The sequence below is a fragment of the Sebastes fasciatus genome, chromosome 21, assembly GCF_043250625.1.
Source record: "Sebastes fasciatus isolate fSebFas1 chromosome 21, fSebFas1.pri, whole genome shotgun sequence".
Classification (NCBI taxonomy): Eukaryota; Metazoa; Chordata; class Actinopteri; order Perciformes; family Sebastidae; genus Sebastes; species Sebastes fasciatus.
In genome coordinates this window covers 9437740-9460001 of record NC_133815.1, presented here as the reverse complement: position 1 = coordinate 9460001, position 22262 = coordinate 9437740, and the positions used below count along the sequence as shown (strand labels likewise).

General features: G+C 40.6%; 1 protein-coding gene across 4 annotated transcripts in view; it reads right to left on the bottom strand.

Moving 5' to 3' along the window:
- The window catches only part of dlgap1b (discs, large (Drosophila) homolog-associated protein 1b), a 260605-nt gene that overhangs the window by 64386 nt on the left and 173957 nt on the right, over positions 1-22262 (bottom strand). For all 4 annotated transcript variants that reach the window (XM_074621743.1, XM_074621745.1, XM_074621746.1 and 1 more), the window contains exon 5: positions 6233-6319. The gene's annotated coding sequence lies outside the window, so the exon portion shown is untranslated. The remainder of the gene's footprint in view (positions 1-6232; positions 6320-22262) is intronic.

The window sequence follows — 22262 nt, the reverse complement described above, 5'->3', positions numbered from 1 at the left end:
AAAAAAGAACAAGTTGCAGTTTACATCCATGTCTGTCGAAAATGTCATCACTCCATCATTCTATCCTATTAGACGTGTGTGTGAAATTGTCTAACGCGAGGTTGCAGTGACCTTTGACCACCAAATTGTAATCAGTTCATCCTTGAGATTAAGTGGACATTTGTGCCAAATGTGAAGAAATTCCCTCCAGGCGTTCCTGAGATATCACGTTCACAAGAATGGTATGAACGGATGGACAACCCGAAAACATAATGCCTCCAGTCACGGCTATCGCCGGCGCGGAGGCGTAAAAAGCAGATTTAGCTGTCTGTTTCTTTTGGGTAAACACTTTACATAATGGGCTGACGACCAACTGAAGCCTTTTGATGAGATTACCTCGACTACATCTCTAAGACCAACGCCAGGCTATCTGCTTAACTTCTGAGGGCGGAGGTCACAGACTGGTTATGGGAGGACCTCGGGTAAACCGATGAGGGAAAAAGCTGGATGATTTGTGCCTCTCCTTCGCCGTGGGTGGCATGTCACATCGAGGACACGTCAACAGACGCCTGACAGATCTGGGAGTGAGATCCAACTGAGCAAGAGGGTTGGGGGGAGGGAGTCTAACCCGCTGTCTTCTCGCATGAGTGCTGGTGGACGCATATCCAATGCGACACACACACATACACAAGGAATGCAATCACATATACAGATACAACGCACATTACAAACACACACACACACACAGAGGTTAGGAGGCATACTTCCAGCTCTCCCTGCGTGCAGAGTGGAGATTTAAGTCTCAAGCGAGCATGCTGCCTGCACAGAGAGCAGGTGTCAAACCAGGTGAGCGCTGACGGTTAGCAGCCGCTAGCTCCCAGCTGACCTCACATCAAAACTTGGCGACACGGATAGAGGGCATTGAAATTCCCAACTAAATGGAATCAGCAAGGCGAATGCCATCAAAATGGACTCAATTATGTCTCCTGTCAACCCAGGTTTAGCCAACGTCTATCAAAGACTCAAGACTGGGGCCTTGTTGCTAAACTCAGAGATACTGAGACGGTTTCCCTTTAGCAGAAATTCCCACGGCGGGTAGCTGTGGTCAACATGTCATTCAGGGCATCTATAATAAATAACACAACATTAAAATGGAAGAAGAGGGTAAAAAAAGAGAAAGACATCAAGAAAGAGAGAGACATGAGATGAGAAATTGAGTAATGCACCACAAAGCTAGTGCAGCACGGAGTTGTTCATATCTGCCTCTAATTAACTCTCCTTTGTTTATCATTCGCTCCGGCTGGCTACAGTTATATGAGCCAATATCCTAAAAGCAAAATAACTCTCAGTTTAACATTTTACATGTATTTGTTCATCCGAGGTCCATTAAATCAATATTTCTGGATATAAAAACCTCCTCAAGCTGGAAACATTCACTAATCAGTGATTTTCAGGGCAATTTAGGGCTACACGATTATGGCCAAAATGATAATTATGATTATTTTGATCATTATTGAGATCACGATTATTTACCACAATTATTCATTGATTTTTAGCGACAACATATTTTCATTACTGCACTTTCACATTAAATAAACAGAGCACTCTTTTCACTTCCATGGTGTGCTACATTCCTGCTAATGTACAAATTAGGGCCGCACGATGTTGGAAAAAACTGACATTGCAATATATTTTTTTCTGCAATATGAAAAAAATAGAAGAATATTCACCCTACCGTTTGCTCTATAAATTTTAAAGTTTAATGAATCAATTAGGTGCACCTTGAGAGCAAAATTAGCAACATTAAGAGGCTAGATAAACAATTTTATGCTCTCAATTTAATCATCAACACATTTGGTTGTAAAGATAATATCTATCCCAAAAAGTGAAGCCAAAACATCTCGATTAGGATTTAGGAAGCGCTTGATTTGATATGCAGCTGAGTTTTCTATGAGCAGAAAACGCATTTTAAACGTCAATATCGGCGATCATGTTCATTTCATTGTGGGAAGCCAAAATCGTGATCGTTATTAATATTCGATTAATTGTGCAGCCCTAGGGCAATTCCACTGTTGGTTCAATATTCTTTAACAATGTTCAGCATGTTTTGTTCTTTTCTTTTAAAGAGTGTGCGTTGAGACAGAAAACTAAAAGCAACACTTCATTATTGACAGGGATATTATGGGTTTCCATGGCGACTAATGAGTACACAGGTCAAAAAGTCAATGTTATACATATTTATAAGTGTTTAAAACACTAATAAGAGACTTGCTAATTGTGGACGCTTATCTACTATTCAGCTGAGAGGGTAGAAACTAAATGGGTTTGTCTCAAGTGCAAGGTCGAATATTAAGTATTTTCAAGGATACTTGAACTTTCGATAACTTATTCATGCTAATATGATAATTGCTGTTTTTTTTACAGTGTTGTAAAAAGTACATTATAAAAACATCTTCCCTCAGCCGCGCCAGCACTGTGAAGTGTTGGAATTAGAAACAAAGCATTGAGGATGTAAAGGTGTTTTGCTGTCGAGTGTTTCATGAACGACCAAATGAAGTGTGAAATGTGCCGCTCATTGAGCAAGTTAAATTAGCTTCCCATTTCATAATTTGCTCAGGTACACACACAGATAACAGCCTCCGTCTTACTGGTGTACTGAGGTGACACACATCACATTAAATAACATTTTGAATATTGGATGTTATCACTCAAGATGTGAACCGCGGTTAAGGAGTCTCATTTCCGCAACAAAGAGATATGTATGATCCTAAATTAGTCTTTGAGAGGTAGGAAAAAAAACAATTTAAATGTAGTTTATTATGAATTAATGAAGTAGGGAGGCTCAAAGATAAGGAAGTTCTAGCTGAGTGTTTCCTTGTGCTCTATATTAAAACACATTAAGGCCTCATTAACACCTTAATCATAAAAACATGTTGAAACACCGAACCATTTATAGAGTTGCTGAAAGCTTGGATGGATTAATAAATGTGTGTGATACTATCACGTTTACAATTACTAGCCCTATAATTGTGTATGAAGCTGTTATTTTGCATGCTCAGTGCTTTACAAACTGTTACACAACACTGTTGGCCTAGTATCATCTCCTGCAACCTATTTATGCCAATGTGGATTCGAGATAAACCTCTTCTTCGGTAGCCTGCAGTGGGAGAAATGAATCACAACACCTTGCGTCGAAGCTCCTTAGCTGAACAAATGTGTTTCTTGCACGCTGACTACAGTAGATTAACTCAGCCCGGGCACTTTATTGTTAATCTGTGACTGTGAGTATGAGGAGAAGCTCTCACACATCTCTACACTGTCAATTCTGTACAGTAGGTAATGTCCAGCTCAGTTTTGCATCACCTCTCCTCTCTTTTACACCCCAAAAACACTCTCCTCTCTTCCCTCTCTATCTTATTTACAACCCTTCTCCATTATTTGATCATTCCTCTTCTATCTTTTCCCCACCCAACCCCGGGTGTCCGTTCTGTTCTGCTGTGATTGCCAGCATCAGCGCCGTGGCTTTCTTCCCACTGGCCAAGATTTACCTCATCGGATCGTCCCTAATTACACACTCATTCGCTGCCTAATCTCCATAAACACACTCCATGGAAAACCGCTTGATGTTGGAAACCCAAATTGATGTTTGCACAGGATAACATCAAGATTTCGGTATTTGAAGAAAAAAAAAAAAGTGTTAAATTGAGGTGTGTGACTGCACAGCGGGACTTCTGTGATATGGCGTCAGCTATCAACCCGTTTATCCCACTGCCTGACTCCCGCCTCCGTCTTCCCCGGGATACACGACACGTTGGCTTACAGAGTCGGTTTTCTAAACCACATTACTTCTTTTCAAATAGCCTTCGATGATGACCCGAGCCAGTGCAATGATACGTTTTCAGATGGTAAGCTGTGCTCGCTGTAAATCCAGCTTTTTGGCAGCGTCTCCAGGCCTTAGGGTTCAGGGTTGGCTCGTCTACAAGAGCTCAGCCAGGAATGGGATCCCATGCGTGATAATACATTAACCACTCATGGTAATGACGTCGCACTATTTCCATTCTAATTTAGCTGCTTGAATAATTATGAAATCTGAAAAAAAACATGTTTTCTAAATTATTAACCTGACCATAAGATTACAGTTTACAACATACATAGGTTTACATTAGATCAGATCATTTTTAATAACTAAATCAATTTAAAGGTAATTCATAAAATTGTTGCATTTGGTGAGAACAGCCTGTTGCATGTATGAGATGTGTAAGAGATTCCTATCAACAAAGCAAGTACTCCATTGCAACGTATCCGCATACAACGGTTCATATGAGTATTCCTAAATTAGTTATTCCTTATGTTTGTGCGTTTTCTTACAAATGTCCAGCAACATGTGACGAATGTCCTGCAACACGTGATAAATGTCCAGCAACATGTGACGAATGTTCAGCAACATGTGACAAATGTCCAGCAACATGTGATGAATGTCCAACAACAAGTGACGAATGTCCAGCAACACATCACAAATGTCCTGCAACACGTGATGAATGTCCTGCAACACGTGACGAATGTCCAGCAACACGTCACGAATGTCCTGCAACACGTGACGAATGTCCTGCAACACATCACGAATGTCATGCAACACGTGACGAATGTCCTGCAACACGTGACGAATGTCCTGCAACACATGACGAATGTCCTGCAACACGTGACGAATGTCCTGCAACACATGACGAATGTCCTGCAACATGTGATGAATGTCCAGCAACACGTGACGAATGTCCTGCAACACGTGACGAATGTCCAACAACACGTGACGAATGTCCAACAACACGTGACAAATGTCCAGCAACATGTGACAATTTCAGATCGTCACATGCATACGGTCTTTTCAAAATAAACTTCCGTCTTCACAGGAAACAACTTGGGTAGATTTCGGCAACAAATCTACTTAGTAAGGTTTAAGAAAAGATCCTAGTTTGGGTACAAATAACTCCGGAAAAGGCGTAACTTAAGTATGGAAGTTAGGTGACAAATAAATCAAGACTTCTGGTTTCACGGGGTACGAACACCAGTCTCCTGCGCAAAAGTCCTGTGTTTTTTTACCCATCCCGAACTCCTGCCTAGGTTTGTCGCTCTATTAAACTTCCTGGTTCACGATTACATGGACTATATAGTAATTGTTTTGTGGGGTATATACAAATTACAGTGCATTACTTTTTAGCTACAAACAAAGTATGAGAACAGCCTGATCTGTTAAATGTTAAAGTGTTGGGTGACAACTCAATAATTATTTCTGTGCTCTGATTGCAGTCAAAACTTGGCAAACAGCATATTCAGCCCTCAGCCCCCCCAGTCTGTCTGTGCCTCTCATGTGTTACATTACATGTGAGTCACAGAGCAGATTTTCTGAGAAATAAACACCGTGCGATCTTTGAAAAACACAGAACGCTGTTAAACAGCTGTTGATGAAGGACTCTAACTAATGACAGGACAGATCACAAGTGTATTATACAGCATCCATCACCATGTGAAAGTAGTAAAACCATGATTCTAATGTCAGATTATAATGTTAGGACACAAATAGTGACAAAAATAACTCTAAATCCTTTGCCCTCCCTCCTGTTTGCCGTCTGCACAACATTGCTAGAGTGCTTTGACTTATGCCTGGCACAGTAAACATGTTCAGCACTTTTACTCGCTATTAAGCACTTTTGCACACTTTTTAAACTGTTTATCTCACCACCGCCATCTGCTCTGTCACCAGATATTATTACACAAACAGGGAAAAGCATTTAATCCCAACAGCCTCTGTGAAACCTCTTTTTTTCATTTTGTCTGTTCATCTCATCTTCACATCTTTCCGTCATCCCCCCTTTTTTTCCCCTGTCATTCGCCCCTCTGTCGCCCTCTGCTCAGCGTTTGTGTCTCTTTCTGTCTCATTTCTGCAGCCATCGATGGTAGGCTGTCAACCTTGACGGATGCGTAATGGTGCACTAAAAGGTTATAGCTTTTAGTGCGCCGGGCTGCATTCAAAAGAAGGCTGCATTCGAAGGGTCAAGGTGAATTATTGTGTGTGTGCAGGTGTGAAAATTGACAGCATTCAGAGTTGATATTATATAGAGTATGTCAAGGTTTTTCTTTATGTAGTGCTATACGTCAGTGAAACCCAAGCACACACTGTCCTGTGCATCCAAACTACTTATAGCAGCAGCTGTAGGCAGCATAATGATCCAATGGAGAACAGAGGAGTGTAACTCACCTTCTTTAGTGTCTCATCTTCGGCATCTTTTCTCTCCCCGTGCTTAATTCCAGGCTCCTCGTCCTCCGTGCGTGCACATTTCTCCACCTTGAAGTGAATAAAGACAGAGGCCATGGTTGAGAATTCATCACTACATATCAAAACACTCCTGCGGTGCCCTGGTGGCTAATGTACTGGTCCATGTGCCATGTGCTCACGCTGTGATGTTGCTCCCTGCGCTTTTTCCAGACTCACTTCAGTGTTGCAATTACTGGAGAAATGCTGGGGGATGGTGGACAGCACAAATCTTCTTTGGAAGAAGAAGAAAAAAGAAATATACCAGCCCCTTTTCTGCTTTTAAGTAGACCCCAGAAGAAAATTGAAAACTTTGATCTTCATTGACCAAGAGAGGGTGGATTAAAAGACATTAAAAATGTCTGTGTGCATAATCAGCTAAGCCCAGTTTTGTTTGGCTGTAAAATCACAGCACAAACATGTTGGTTTTGATCCTAAACCCAGTCTTTTGGGAAGCAATATCTCAGGGAAAAACAGCGAGAGAGGAGGGAGGGGACATGCAGAATTCATTGCCGGCAAGAAAAAAGAAAAAAGAAAAAGATAAGAGAAGGAAATTCATTTTGAGCCTATTTGAGCGTCTTTAAATCTAGCTTGTTAAGTCCTCGAGGTGTTTTGAGGGAGGGTGATTGTCTCAGGGCAATGACTCACTCTGCTTTACAATAAAGCAGATCACCAACACGCTGCTCCCGTTTTGTAAAGCACACGGCAGTGGCTTGTCATGCTGTTGAGGATTTTTTTCTCCCATGAAAAAGGCTTATATAAGAAAACATCCAGCTCAGACATCTTATATAATTACCCCTTTGTAATAACCAATCAAACAAGATTCATTACTGCACTTTTGAGAATAAACTAACAATTTGCAAATGAGTTCTCTGGAAAGCAACCATTTCCTGATATCCCATGAAGGTGATGAAGAGGAGGTGGCAGGTAGTTCAATGTGGGGGCACGGAACAGATGGTGGTCTGTCCGATGCTCGCCAGGTGGGACTTGGTTTGGACAGGTTGCACGTACACACCGACACACAGGTCAGAGGGGGGGCAATGATACGCCAGGGGAGCTTCAGGTCTTTTACACATGACAAGGAATGGAGGGATACCAATAAAACAAAAGTATAGCAATGTAAAGTTCATGCAAAGTTCGTGAATAATTGTTACAAAACACAAAACTATACACATAACCATTTATTAACCATTTATGATCACAGATATATAAAGTTATAAATGATATTTTTGTCAAAAACACCAACAAAATCAAGAGTCATTATCTTGTTTGAACTCATTTTTACTATTAGTTATCATGCTAGACAGCTAGCTTTCTAATGGTAAGTACGAGGGGTGGGAATCACCAGAGGCCTCACAATACCATATTATCACGATACTTAAGTCACGATACGATCTTATTGTGATTTTAAACTTTTTGCAACATGTTGAATATTGTAATAACATATATTGTGATTTATTACCTTTGTCAAAATCGGTTTTATCTGATAAGATACAGTTGTCACTCATTCACATATCTTGAGGTCAGAGGTCAAGAGACCCCTGTGAAAATGGCTTCGCTAGTTTATAAGTTTTGAGCGTTATTTAACGTTCTTCTTGACAAGCTGACGTGACACTAATTGGTTGGTACCAATCTATTCCTTAGTGATACTAGATTTAAGACTGAGCCCGCTACAAGCCCCCACCCCTAGTAAGTACACCACTCATGCTAATGTTTTGTTAGCAAGAAGTAATGCTAGTATTAGTGTCAACTTTAGAGATGATGGCTAGGCTTTAATCTGATCTACATTCAGGTTTCTACCTGTTGGATTATCGAATATTTTAGTGATCTTAGTGAGATCTGGTGCTAAATGAAATTTCAGTATTAGAAGGTTCTATCTGAAACTCATCTGACCTAGAAAAAAACATTTAAAAATGTGCTAAGATTTAGATATTTTTCTATTTAAAATACCTCTAAGGTGCCTGTTATTTTTAAAATGAAAGAGAACTTAACGGCATGCAGTTTTACTACGTAGGATGTGAAAAGCTTACAGTATACTCAGATTGCAGATATATTTTTATAATCCCAAATTCACTCAGATTGAGGAATATTTACAAAGCAAATTTTCATTTTATACCACACAGCAGCATTCATGAATATTGCTAGCATTCTAAACATGCGGTAGTGTGGCAATACAAATATCATCAAGAGTGGTAAAATCATTTTTGAATGAACTACTTTATAGTTTCAAGTAAAAAAATGACAACAACTTCAGTAAAAGATTAGATTTCACATCTCGTGTGTCCTCTCTGTCAATCACGTCACCTCTGCAGGGGAGAATTTCAATTTCACACTCTGCTGGGGTGCATAACACGCACGTCACTTAAACACAGGTACAGAAACAGAGAGACGGAGGGGGGGGCTGGCCTGTTAAGAAATGGATCAACATAAGTATTCATGAATAAGTAAACAACCAAGGGATGAACATAAATGAATACATGAGACACGCCGCTGGCATGCTAATACAGCTTCCACTGCTCTCAGTAGAGGCAAAGCAGAGCCAATGGCTATTCCCCTCGCTGTGTCTACTTTGAAACCTGCGCAAAAAAAAATCAAGAATAAGATAAATATTATAATTCAAGTCAGTGATTAGGAAAGGTCTTAGCGTGTGTGTCCACATTTGACTTGAAGAAGTTGTTCCAAGTATCCATCTCCAGTAAGCTTCCTGTAAGTCAACTGCAGCTCTCAGATTCACAGTATTCACTATCTGCAATCTGAATAATTCATGAGAGAACAATAAATACCATAAAAGGTCTGTCAAAAGGGGAAATGACTGTGACCTTCTACGCAAAGTAAGTGGAAGTCGGGAGAGCGATATGCGGTGAGAGATAGGTAGAAGACAGGGATGAAAAACGACAGGCGAACAGAAACAGAGAGGGAAATAAAATGAGAGCTGTACAAACGAGAGAAATATTTCCTCTCTTGTAAAAAAAAAAACAAAACTCCATATGCTGGAGTGTGATACGGAAATAGCTCCTTCTGTGTTCATGAATCTCTTACAGCGCAATCAATGGGGTAAGCGATACATAAAAGATGAGGCCGAGTTTGACCTGTGCACTGAGGGGGAGGGGAAGCTTTCTGCAGAGCCTGGACTGGAGGAGATGGCGATTTAGACTTTGTCATGGCATCCTTTGAAGTTTTGGCAGACGAGGACGGGCTGTGGATCAGTCCGTGGCCCTGCTGCATTAACCCCCCAAGCCCCAGCTATGCTTGCACTGAGTCAGCAGCAGCAGCAGCAGCACCAGCGGGCTGCCCGCCAACCCAGCATGATGCATAATCTCTACACTGGTGTAGCACGGATCCATTATACAGAGCCATTATTCAAACTTAAGCAGTGATTATCTCTATGCTTTATTACATTTTCACAGCAGCATGACTTCACACCAGTCGGATGCGGACCTGATGCTTATTTTGGACAAAGATGGAATTTGTGGAGCTCATAACACCAAGTCAGAAGTTGTCGTGTGATTTCTTATCTGCTGGCAGACAGCACAAAGAAACACACAGGCAAGGACCTTTATCATGACGATCAAGATCACTGCAGATTGAAAGTCACACTCACACACACACATAAAAGGACTCTTAGCACACTTTCTCCTGATTGTCTGAGGCATGCGGGCACTCTGGTGATAAATAGAGGTGAGTCACGTCAGAGAGAGGATTAGAGGGGCTGTGAAAAAGCAGAGAATTATTGACGGAAAAGAGGAGGATTTAGATTTAGCTCTGCCAGTCAACAAGAGCCTCTAACCCCTCCCCTGTCCCCTCTACATACACACAGAAACTAGTGATGACTCAGTAAGACCGTCTCAGGTCACTTTGGACTGACATTGCTCAGGCAACCATAAATCCAAGCTGTGGACCGCTCTGACCCGACTTTTTCTATTAGGCATTATCCCATAACTGCAAACACAGTCAGCTATGGACATACAGTGGCATCCTTCAAAAAGCTAAAGGCCAGACCAGAGTGATGCATAATGGATGAAAGGAATGCACAGAGTCAGACGTGGACTTGTAGAATCTCATCTATCCGCAGAAAAACATACACTAATCCGATTCAAAATACAACCAAATCTCTATGTGAGTCAAATAATTCCAGATTTTGAATAAATCGTGGGTGATTAAACTAACCGGAGTCCCTTTTCCTCTGGATAAAAAAACCCACTAACATCTGGCTTTTGTCTTTAGAGGAAAAGGTCACAATCGGCATTCATTCTGGGGACAAATGAAGAATGATGCATTTATCGGCTCAAGCTACGATTGGCAGTGATGGACAACCCGATATCACGCCAAAGCGTGTAATAGACCCGCCTGTCCACCAGAGGAGAGCGTGTCAGTGTGACCTTTTGCCTCGTCCCTGCCCTATGTATGAAGGTGCTGCAGCCTACCAGCAGGGGGCAACAAAACTACTTAGTTAGTTTTAGGGAAAATGTCATGGTTGGCCTTAAAATAAGTACGTAAACTAACTACAATACGTAAGGAAACAACGTAACGTAAGTAAGGAAAACACGTCACAAACGTCACTGATGTAGCTTACAAAACAAAACACCAGTCTCGATCACCGGTCTCCTCCTTTTCGAGCGACCGGGCTGTGATGGAAACATGGTGGACACGCTAATTTTCACCCCTTTTCCAGCGCCTGCTATGTGTATATGTGAATAAACAGTATATGCCAAATAAAATAAAATCAACAGGGATTTGGACAATTATTACAATTTATTAAAGTACAAAACATACAATTAATATGCACTCATCAAAGCCACCAGACTCCAGTCAGACAACAGTAATTTCATCTTGCTAATTGTCGTAAAACACACTTCATTCCAACTCAACAGAAACAAAATAAAACCGCCTTGGTTAGTCTACAATCTCAGTCTTGTGCTTTTTTTCTGCTGCACAAAAAACTTGGGAGAAAGTGCTAAAAAGGATGAAAGTGGCCGAGGGCTACCCAAAGAGAATTTCAAGAAGGAGGCAGAGTGTTTAAAAATCTATCTCCAGGGCTCTGGGTAGGAAATAAAAATCTGTTTTAACACTACACAGACTGGGGTAGGTTAAACTTTTTGCACTGCCAAAGAGAAAAAATAAAATGTGAGTTGTGTCCGTATGTGTACTTCTAGGTTTGCCTGTGAGTGTGTAGTTGTGTGCGTGTTCTTGGGGGTTTTTACAAGGGCACTGAGAAGTGTACAGTATTTGCAATTGTAATGCACGGTGTGATTCGGAGGCAGGGGGGGTTGACGGCACCCCACCTGGCTGGTTAGACTTCCAAAGGGCACACTTAATGAATTCACAGCGCTGTAATGTGAGAACCACACACACTGATGACAGGTACTCATTTATTAAAAAGCAGGTGTTTGTGTGTATATAAAATGCGTGCATGTGTAGAGCTGCAGAAACACAGCAGGAGATTTGAATGCACTTGCTTGTCAAATATGACAGATTAGTTATCGTCCAGTAAATGTGCAGAGAGTGGCGTTGATTCCTGAAGAAAGCTGATACGTATATTATTTTAAAAGATTAATTTCCTGATCTAAAGTATGTGAAAACAAAGCTGTCGAGCCGTTTCTTATTTTTCTGCTACGGTTATTTCTTCAGATGCATTCTTATCTGACTCAAGGGTCTAAGTATAGAGGGTGCCGTATGTTATACAGGTCGTAAACCCCTCTAAAACAAACTTGTGATTTTGGGCTATATACTGTAAATACACTTGACTTAACCTATGCTGTCAAGTCAAGTGGCGGATGTTGGAGCTTTTAACCACCACCAGCTCCACACACTCCCCTTGCAGTTAATCACTGCCTATAAATTCCCATCTCTGGGAAACAGTGCACACAACAATAGAAGCAAAACAGTATAAAGGGGTTTTGCCGATGCCGATAGAACTACGCCCCATATTGGACTCACTTCAGTATTTGCAAGTCGGCTAACCTTCGCAGAGAGCAGGACAAGCATGAAAAGAGATATGACACCTTCTGTCACTGTCTTTCTATGCAGATTTGCATTCTGACATCGTTGTCAGTTTATATTAGGACACGGGTTATATCCTAGAATACATATGAACCGCAGCCAAAACAATCAGATATGAACAGCAAATTTGGCAGCGAGCACGAAGGCCTGTGGTGTGAACGTAGTGGAAGAGTAAAGGAGACATATGGCACATTATGTCTGACTGTGTGAATGTTACCGAGTCTGAAAGTGAAATGAATACCAATGTGATATCTATAGAATCCTTTTAAGAATCAGGAGGATCACTCTGTTTCTTATCCCACAGTCGGACTCAATAGATGTTGACAGCTCAGATAAGACGTCCTACTGGCTGACTATTGCATTCTGCTTCCTTTCACTCACCCTCGGGGTATCTGTTGCCATTTTCAGTGTTAACCAACTGTGATATGCAGTTGACCTATCTAACAAGCTACATGATGAACAGAAAACTTAAAGTTGGACTGATATTTCTCCACACTTTTTGTGTAAGGAAACACAAACTAAAATGATACTGCAGCTATTGTGCATAGTCTTTCATTTTATGGGCTGCCGGCTGGAGCACGCCATAGCCCTGTTGCCTACGAATGTTCATACAAGATGTTTGTTTCCCCTTTTTCAACAGGCTGACATAGCGCTTTATGCAACATAAGTGATTTAAGACATCTGTCTCTATACAACATTAAATATTTTGGAGGACCCATTGTACTATCAAGTTTGTATTCCACTCACAAACTAGGCTAACTAGCTTCCACTCGGAAAGTCACAGCTAGTTTTCCAGGCTTGATAATGTTTGAACAGATTTCCACTAAATATCGTTACTTATTGATCATGTTATTTCAACACCTGCTGAGTCATCGGCAGATCCTGTACATTCAGGGGTGAATTCACAAAAGGATTGTGCGACTTTTGCGGCCGCTAAACCTGCAAAAATAAGACAAAAAGAAACGAAAAGAGTTGGTGGTAACTGAAGCGCATTTGGTGTCACGGCCAGACTTTCCAGTGATCATATTAGCAGTGAGTAGCCCGACGAAGGCATCGTCATGCTCCGCACAAACTCATTTATTATATTTTATACAGTGACAGGATGCAATGACAGTTGTGTCATGAAAAATAAAAGAATAAAGCTCCCCTACATGTCATACGTGAGAAAAAGAACAAGAAAAACAATGAAAAATAAGGTTGTTATACAAACAAATAAACAATTATTTCGTCCCTCTCCGTTCACAAAAAGGGCAAATTGCACTCAGCTGCAAAACTTTACAGGCGTGTTTGCACTGTAATATAATTAGCGCAATATCTTTTGTGAATCGGACCTTGAGACGGGGCAGATATCGGTTGCAAGTGATGCGCATTCATTCATGGTGCTATCAGTGGCTGCAATCCATTCATTTTAAATTCGCACCTCAGTGTAAATGTATAGAAAGGTATGGGTCTAACAGCAACAGTTCTCAAATCGCAGAGGCTAACAGAAAAAAATAATGTCTAACATTGGCCCAGCTGACATTTGTTCGTCCAAACAAAAAATTCATGCTCCTTGGTGAATATTAATGTAGGCTAGGTGGTGCTAATATGGCAGAAAAATAAATCAAACCTAAAATGAATATTTTTGGTAATTACAATTTTGAGAAAATAAGTACACAAGCCAAAACGAGCACCAAGGATATATATGCTGATTTCTTAGAAGAAGAAATAAATCAGTTTGACTTTGAACAAAACGTTGACTCGAACATAAGGCAGGTAATTAGTTCCATGCAATATCTTCCTCAGTAATATTTCACCCCATGAGCGCCTGTCAGCTTTGTGCTCTTTCGGCATCCCCATGACAATCCTGATTGAATTAAGAAATTTAAACAGCCCAGATTGTTTTCTTTATCTAAAATGACAGTGTGTTCAGTTAGGCCTTTCTCCTGTGAGAGACAGGTCTGGGAATGTGAGATTACCCACCTATAAATGCCCATCTGTAGTCTGCCTAAGAGCCTATAATCAAATCCAATCATGTCGGCGGCTAGACGACACTTCCTGGATACATGTGCGAGCGCACACTCTTACATTCACATATCATATCCACACTTATTCTGAGAGACGATGGGTTTAATAAAAGTCAACGTATATACTGACGTGGACATCAAGGCACCAAAACGTTTCCACATATCAATTCCACAGAAAATACAATAGAGTCTAATAAATTGAATTCTATGGGGACATTTTCCTTCAAGGTCTGAGCTTTGAGAGGCAGAAGCACAGAGAACACAGTGTTAATAGACACAGTCCATCTCCACTTCTGTGTCTCCCTCTCCATTCATATCGGTCTCCCTTATCTCCTTTCTGCTGCTCCCTTTCCAAGCATATTGCTCCCACAACCGTATTTGTGATCTTTTTTGCTCTCTTCCACTCTTTTGTTCCCTCTCATGCATAATCTGTGCTCTTTCCTGTCCTCACTTTATTTCCCCCGGAGACAATCTCTCCCTGGCTTCCTTTCTCTCACTCCATCGCTCTCTCCGCCGCTCACTCAGAATAACAGCAGCGATCTATCAGAACATTTTCTGTAACCGGAGGGCAATTTTCGAGACCTGGCGGAGCATCAGCCTTTTTGCTATACTGTACCAAGACACTGTTGTAATAATAACACCGAGAAATCTGATTAACACGGCGTAGTATGTGTGCCGCTGCAGCAGCAGAGGCAGCGATAGTAAAGCAGCAAGGCCGGTGATTTCATGCAAATTCACAAAGCTGCCGCGGACTGTGAATGACTGACGTGGGCTGAGGGGAAGGGTGCATGCAAATAGTGGAACAAGAGAAAGGTGTGCTCAGTGATTAAGTGGTAACACAGGGGGCTAGGGACTCCAATCAGGCCAAATCAATGTGAACTAATCCTGTGCCAATTAAGAAAGCGTGGTTCAACGCCCAGGACCTAATTCAGTTCTCACTGTGAACGGATTGATTGAAAGTCCTGGACACAAGCCAGGAGAATGAGAGAATGCAGTTATGAGAGATTTCTTTCTCTTCTAACGGACACAGCTCTTGGCATTCAAGGCTACATTGATCGTGGGTCAGACATAAAGTGTTTCAATGTATCGGCCCCATAGCTCAACGCTCCGCGGTACTTTGAAGAGACGATAAATGGGATCCAGCTGAGAAGAGGAGACGGGAGGGCTGATGATGAGTGAGATGGGGCCGCTGCTGATGATACTTTTTCCTTCACCCTGATTAGCTGCTTTTTGTCATCTTTTTCTTTCATGCCTCAGCGATAACCTCCCTTTGTGTCCCTTTCTCATTTTCCGTATTATAATGATTAATACTGCACCTTCAGAAATGTGCATTGCATATTCACAAACATGCTCTCTGCTCCTCTGCCACACGCACACCGCCAAATAAACAGACACAAAGCTCAGGGAGGATGTTTTTCCCAGAATAAGAGACAGACAGACAGACAGTGGGGGAGGGAGAGGCGAGAAAGACATGACAAGTGTGTGATAGGACAATTTTCCAAAATATGAACTCTTTCTTTTTGAATAATTCAACAATTTTTGCATCGTCAAAGGTAGCTGTTGTGAGATGAGGGGTTGGATATCACGATGCAGCAATGGTTGGTTGAAAGCTGATAATGTACATTTTCTCTGACAAAATTGGCTTCTAATATTAATAGAGGACATAAGAAATGTAATCTTTATCAGAGACAGTTCAGAAAGGAGACTGAGAGTCAGTTTCCTGTATCTGTGTCACGTGGGTTTCGCCAGAGACTGGCGGCGTGTCCTGAGTCTACTAACTCCAATGGGAGAAGTGAACATGAACACAGATTATGACTGATTCTTTCGCCCCAGTGTCACCAAAGTAAATATTGGACCCATTTTTCACGAGCCACATATCCTCCAGAACATTCTGACACTAAAAATGACAGATAAATCAGGAGAAAATGAACTTTGTTTGAGACCTTTCTCTGTCTCAGCAACACACTTTTCGCGAGATCTGGCAACTAACTAAGTTACAGAGAATCCTCTGTGATCCATCCCCATATTCTGTACTTTCAGTATGAGCTGTTACCGTCAGGAAGACGATAGAGAGCTCAGCGGTGCAAATTGAATTGGTTTACAAGCTCCTTTGTGCCTGTATCAGTTGGAATTTTAAACAGCAGCCTAAAATAAGCAGACGGTACAGAGGCTGTACTGGGGTACGAAAAACACAAACTGATCGATGCCTCAGGGTGTGAATTTTTATATTTGTATTACCTGCACTGTATTTTTATGTTCTCTTTAATGTCTTCTGTTTGCTTCTGTGTTGTGTGCCCATACGTGTTGATGGGTCTAGCTTTGTAGAGTCAAATTTCCCCATGGGGACAATTAAGTATATATCTATCCATCTATTGTTCCTACAAAGCCAGATCTAACGTATTCCTCTGTGCAATAAACATTCATTGCTGTATTTATTAAAGTTAAACTTCATCATTGAGCCACATCGTTGTAATAGCTGACATTTTCCTTCATTAAAATTGAACATGGGCACTATAGTTTATTTTGAGTCTATCTCTTATACATGTTCCTGCTGCTGTAAATACGCACTAGCTCACCAAATTCGCGAAGGGAAATACACCCCAAATAATGCAACATTTAATAACATTTGCTAAAAACTACAGTGCCTAGCTGTTTTAGTAAATTCATATTATTTTTTAAAGCAAAAGTATTTATTGCTGACCGTCTATTCATGGGATTTATTGACAATAACAAAATGTATAGAATACAAACAATCAGCAAAGGTTTACAGTAGATAAAACTGTGTTTCAATATAACATGAAGCATGATTTTACATCTGTATGTCCTACTGTGTCTCTTGCCTCCAAATGGATATATTTCTGTGTTTTTCCAGTTTAGAAATCAGTCAAAGACCAACGCGTCCATCAATCAGATGATTGATTCACGTTGCTGTCCGAGTGAAGGAGAGAACTGTCAATCATCTTGTTGCACAGCCTACTTAACATGATGTGTGTCTCAAGTTAATGCATTTGTGGCCTTGCCAGACCACAAAGAGCAAAGTGAAAATTAATTGTGGGAAGTCTTTGCCAGGCAGCGTTATCCACAGGAACAACAGCAACACACCATCAAACAACAAAATGTGCCCAGAGGCTGCTTATTTAACTGTGTCAAAGTGTTCTATGCTGTATTTTTTTTTTTTCCCTTTAAACTCCAAACTTTTATTGAGACATAGCGGTTATTTGGAAAACACTAAATCCTTTGAATTAATAAAACTTCTTGCATAACGGCAACATCCTCTTGGGAAGCATAATTCACTGATATTTTCTTGAAATGTTTTTTTGAGGTTATGTAACAGTGGGTTCTGAATAAATTAAAAGGATTTTTTTTTATGTATAGAATAAAACACGTGTGTCCGATAGGGGAAGAAATAAGACAGACAGGAGTCAGACAGCAAATCTAGCAATCTGAAGGAAGCAGATATCCCATTACTGAGCCAGTAAGTGTGCTGAGCTCTATCTACAGTGCAGAGCAGCAAGCAGAACCTATCGTAACACACACCGTTAAACCCTCACATGGAGTGAAGGAGGGCAGAGGGAGAGAACAGCCCTCATGTCATCTACAGCAAGCAAAGTGGGACTGAATGGGCATCTAGAACACCACTTGGATGAGTTACAGCTGAGAGACAGATGCATCGTACAGCTCAGAGGACCAACAAAGGAACAAACAGATTAGGAAAAAAGGGAGAGGACATGTCGGAGACAAAAGAGGATTGTGTGAAATTCACAGGAGAGAGATTTTTACAGAGCCAGACTGTCTATAATCTTTCACAAAATTGAAAGAACACAAGACAAATGAGAGAAGATAATGTTTTTTTTCAAACCCAGGGAATACAACGTGCAAGTTTTTGAGTGTCATGAGACAGGAAGGTGGAGAGCTACCTGAACTAAAGCTCTTACAGCCGACCCACAATTTGTTTGGCTCAAGTGCTCGGTAGCATGTAATCACATTTCTCTGAGACGGCTTTCCTGTCACTGGCTGCATGAATACAGCCTAATAAAGCAGAAAATGCCCTGCTAGTGCTACTATACTCTTATTGTCTTTCCCTCATCACACAGAATTAACCTTTACAACTCAAACATACTCGAATCCTCTGCTGTAAGAATAAAGTAACGGTGCTATAAAACTGACAAGCATTCAGTGTTTATGGTGTTATCATAAATACATCGGCATTATAAAACACAAAGGCCTTAAGAGAAGAGCTGACTTCAACAATATCCAAACGCACTGTCTGGACATAGATTACAAGTCATTCTTTTTTAAAACCAATATTGATGTTTTCCATTATTTTAGGCAGTGGTTTTGTTAATTGATGAACTTTTACAACAATGGTCCAAACAATCAACTAAAATGACAGTTAATCTATAATTATTAATTTACTATATTTACTATTAATCTTGCATGACAGACTGTAGATAGCCTGTCTCACTTATGACCTCTAAAACAATGACCTGCACTGTTGTAAAACACTATGTGATGTATTATATTGTTTTCAATTAGCCTTTTGGATAATGTTAACTTATCTGCTATAATGGCTCAAATTGGGCAATCCTGCCATTGAGTAATTGGGTGTTAGGTTACAACAGACCTTTTTTACGGCAGATATTTTGACTTGTCAACCCAGGAAAAGAACAGGTGAAACAAATTTTATTAACGATGGCCATGATGAACCAGCATGTGCAACACCAGGACCCTGGAACCTGCTCACCTAAGAGGACTGCACTCTTTATTAATATCCTTAAATACACTTTTGCTTTTCCTGCTATAACAAGCCAAAATGTCTGCTGTGAAAAAGGGTCCATTTCACCTGCTTGCACAGGTTTGGTGCAAATTCAATGCAGAATTTGAACTCCATCTCAATCATACTAATTAGAAGAGAGGAGGGGGCAATTATATATTAGTATAGCCTAAACATAGAAATAGAATGAGAGTTGAATGGACATTCACATTCAAATCAACATAGCAGGATGGTCAGAGCGGCAACCATCTTTATGTGACTATTGCCATTGCAAACAACAGTGACTGTTGTAGCTAACTTCCATATAAAGTCACAGATGACGGGGAGATTTCAGTTGAGATTTTACCGTTGGCTCGGTAACACAACAGGATACATAGATATTGGTAATTATGACTGTGATTATGGGCCCAGGCTACATGATGAGCACCGACAAGAGACAGACGAATGGAAAACACCAGCTTAGTGTTGACAAGTGACCAACCTCCGGGTCTGAAAAGTAAAGCCAATGCTGCAGTGCCTTAAACTTGCATTCTCTCTAACAGCCAGCAGGGGGCGACTCCTCTGGTTGCAAAAAGAAGTCTGATTGTATAGAAGTCTATGAGAAAATGAGCCTACTTCTCACTTGATTTATTACCTCAGTAAACATTGTAAACATGAGTTTATGCTCTCAATTGCTAGTTTTAAGTCTTCTTCAATACAGCATGATGTTCATTTAGTAAATTATGGTCCCGTTTAGAGTCAAATAGGCCATAAAGCAGGGGATGCTTTAGGGCGTGGCTACCTTGTGATTGACAGATTACTACCACGGCATTGTCTGGTCTAGGAGTTATCCGTGTTTTTGTCTTACAACTTTAAACCTTTCACAGCGTGTTTTCAGTTTGTGAAAGTTGATTATAACCTTAGTGGTCGCCTAAAAATGTCTTATTCAGCGTTCGGTTGTACTTAGCTCCACCCTCTTGTGTCACTTCTGGTTGCAAATAATCAAGATGGAAAAAAAACAAAAAACAAGATGGTGACGGCAAAAATGCCTTTCTTGAGGCTCCAAAACGGCAGTCAACCAACCAATGAGTGACGTCACGGTGACTACGTCCACTTCTTATACACAGTCTATGGTCTGGACGGTAGGCCAAAATGGTCACACTTAACGGCCCCACTGACCGTGTGTCGTCACCATAACAACTAGCTGCAATCTTCATTGTCTTTTGAACTAGTCAAATGATCATGGCAAACTGTTCAATGTTCGTTCTACTCTCATTCTATTTCTATGAGCCTGAGAACGTTTTGTGGGTGAAAACTGTAAAATGGCACAAAAAGAACCTCAAACGGTCACAACCCGCCCAAAACAATTAATAAATAAACAAACTAAATATTTAAAAAGATACAGAATAGTACATTCTGACCACTTGTAAGACTTGTTTTCCACATATATACGCTGGCCTACTTGCTCCAGTAGATTGATTATTTTTCAGTAACTCCATTATATTTATGGACTGGTTTAATCTTCTCATAAAGACAATACTGATCGAGTCTAACATTCAGTATCTTGTGCAGCATCTCTGGCTCTTAAAGAGCAAAGTGAAATCAGCTTTGAAATGTGGTTTGAGGCTGTGTTGAAACACTCCTACTGAACTCTGATGATATGATATTAATTACGATGTAGTGATGCTGTGACTTACGAAGACATTAGGGAGGCGTAGTGTTGTGAATGGTGAGCGAGCTGAGGTGTGTCACCGGTGATAGTCTAGATAAACAAACAGAGCGAACAATGCTTTTACAGCACATATCTCAACGTGATCATCAATCCTGCCTGGGAGGGGATAAAAAAGGTTGAAAAGTGCACAGCTCACCACTGTCAAGTAAGCAGATTAATAAAACATTAGGCTCAGCTCTCTCACCGTGATAAATTATCATTATTATGCAACATTGTTCGCATAATTTTGCACGACTCTGCACACGTCTTTGTACAGTAGCTCATTTGGCCTCAGGTACCGTGTTCGTGCTCCTGCTCCATGATACTCATCTAATTCACTTCTTGCATTTCATTCAACTCATTTGAACCTTAATGTTATTCTGCTCCAATGCACCACTGGACACTCGCCATCTCCAACTGTACAGTGTGTACTGTACCATACTTGCTTGAATACACATCAATAAACGTGTATTTTTCGACTTATACTGGATGAAAAAAGGAACTTACATTCTGTTTATGAGAATAATATTGTCTGCAGGTTTGTTTCATTACAGGAATAGTTCCCAAAATGTCAAACTATTCTCTTAATGGTGTACTTAATAGTGTAATTATCTATTGAACTGAAACATCTGAAGTCCTCACAGACACATTGCAGCTATCTCTTGTAAAACATCTTTGATAAAACATACTGCATACACATCAAGAAAGAAACCAAATTGATCTCCTGTAATAGGTTTCCTTTTATCCTGTTGTTTTTCCAACTGTTTGCCAGTTTGTTTTTTATTGCGCCTCTGCACCAAATTCTACATTTAACTCACATACTGCAGGGATGTGATGGTTCTACAGAGACTCCAGAAGACATGGGATATGCTTGTGTAATTCTAATGTTTCACTCTCGCAGAGTCTCATTAGACTAACCCTCCCCTCCCCCCTCCCCTTTTCTGAAATTCACAGAAGCTTCACTGTGTCGACAGCTCCTGAACATTTGTTGCATCTGACAATTTAAGCAGATAGATAAAAGATGGCATCCGCACAAACATAAAAGAGACTATATAAACATTCATTTGCGTGCAGAGAGTGAAACACGGACCTGCAGACTGAACACTCACCCCTCCATCTGGCTCGTACCAGCTAGCGCTCAAGCAACCCCATAAGAACATCATTAAATCAGCGTGTACACACTATATGCAATCTCCCATTAGCTTGTTACCTAGTGTGACTGTTCACACGAGTCTGTGAGTTATACGTTTAATGCAGCGAGAGATCACACTTACATAAGAACAGTCTATGGGGAAAAAAAGCATGATTCATTAGGAAGAATGGTGCCTCTTAAAGAGATTGATTCCTGTTTATGAGTCCTATATGACATTCACATATTTCTCTGATGGGAAGATTATGCCTCTATGAAGCAATAAATCAAGTGTATTATATTACAGTTATTATATGTGAGTGCTTGCTTGAATGCAAAACAGATGCCTATATGGTTAGATCATATGAATACAAATG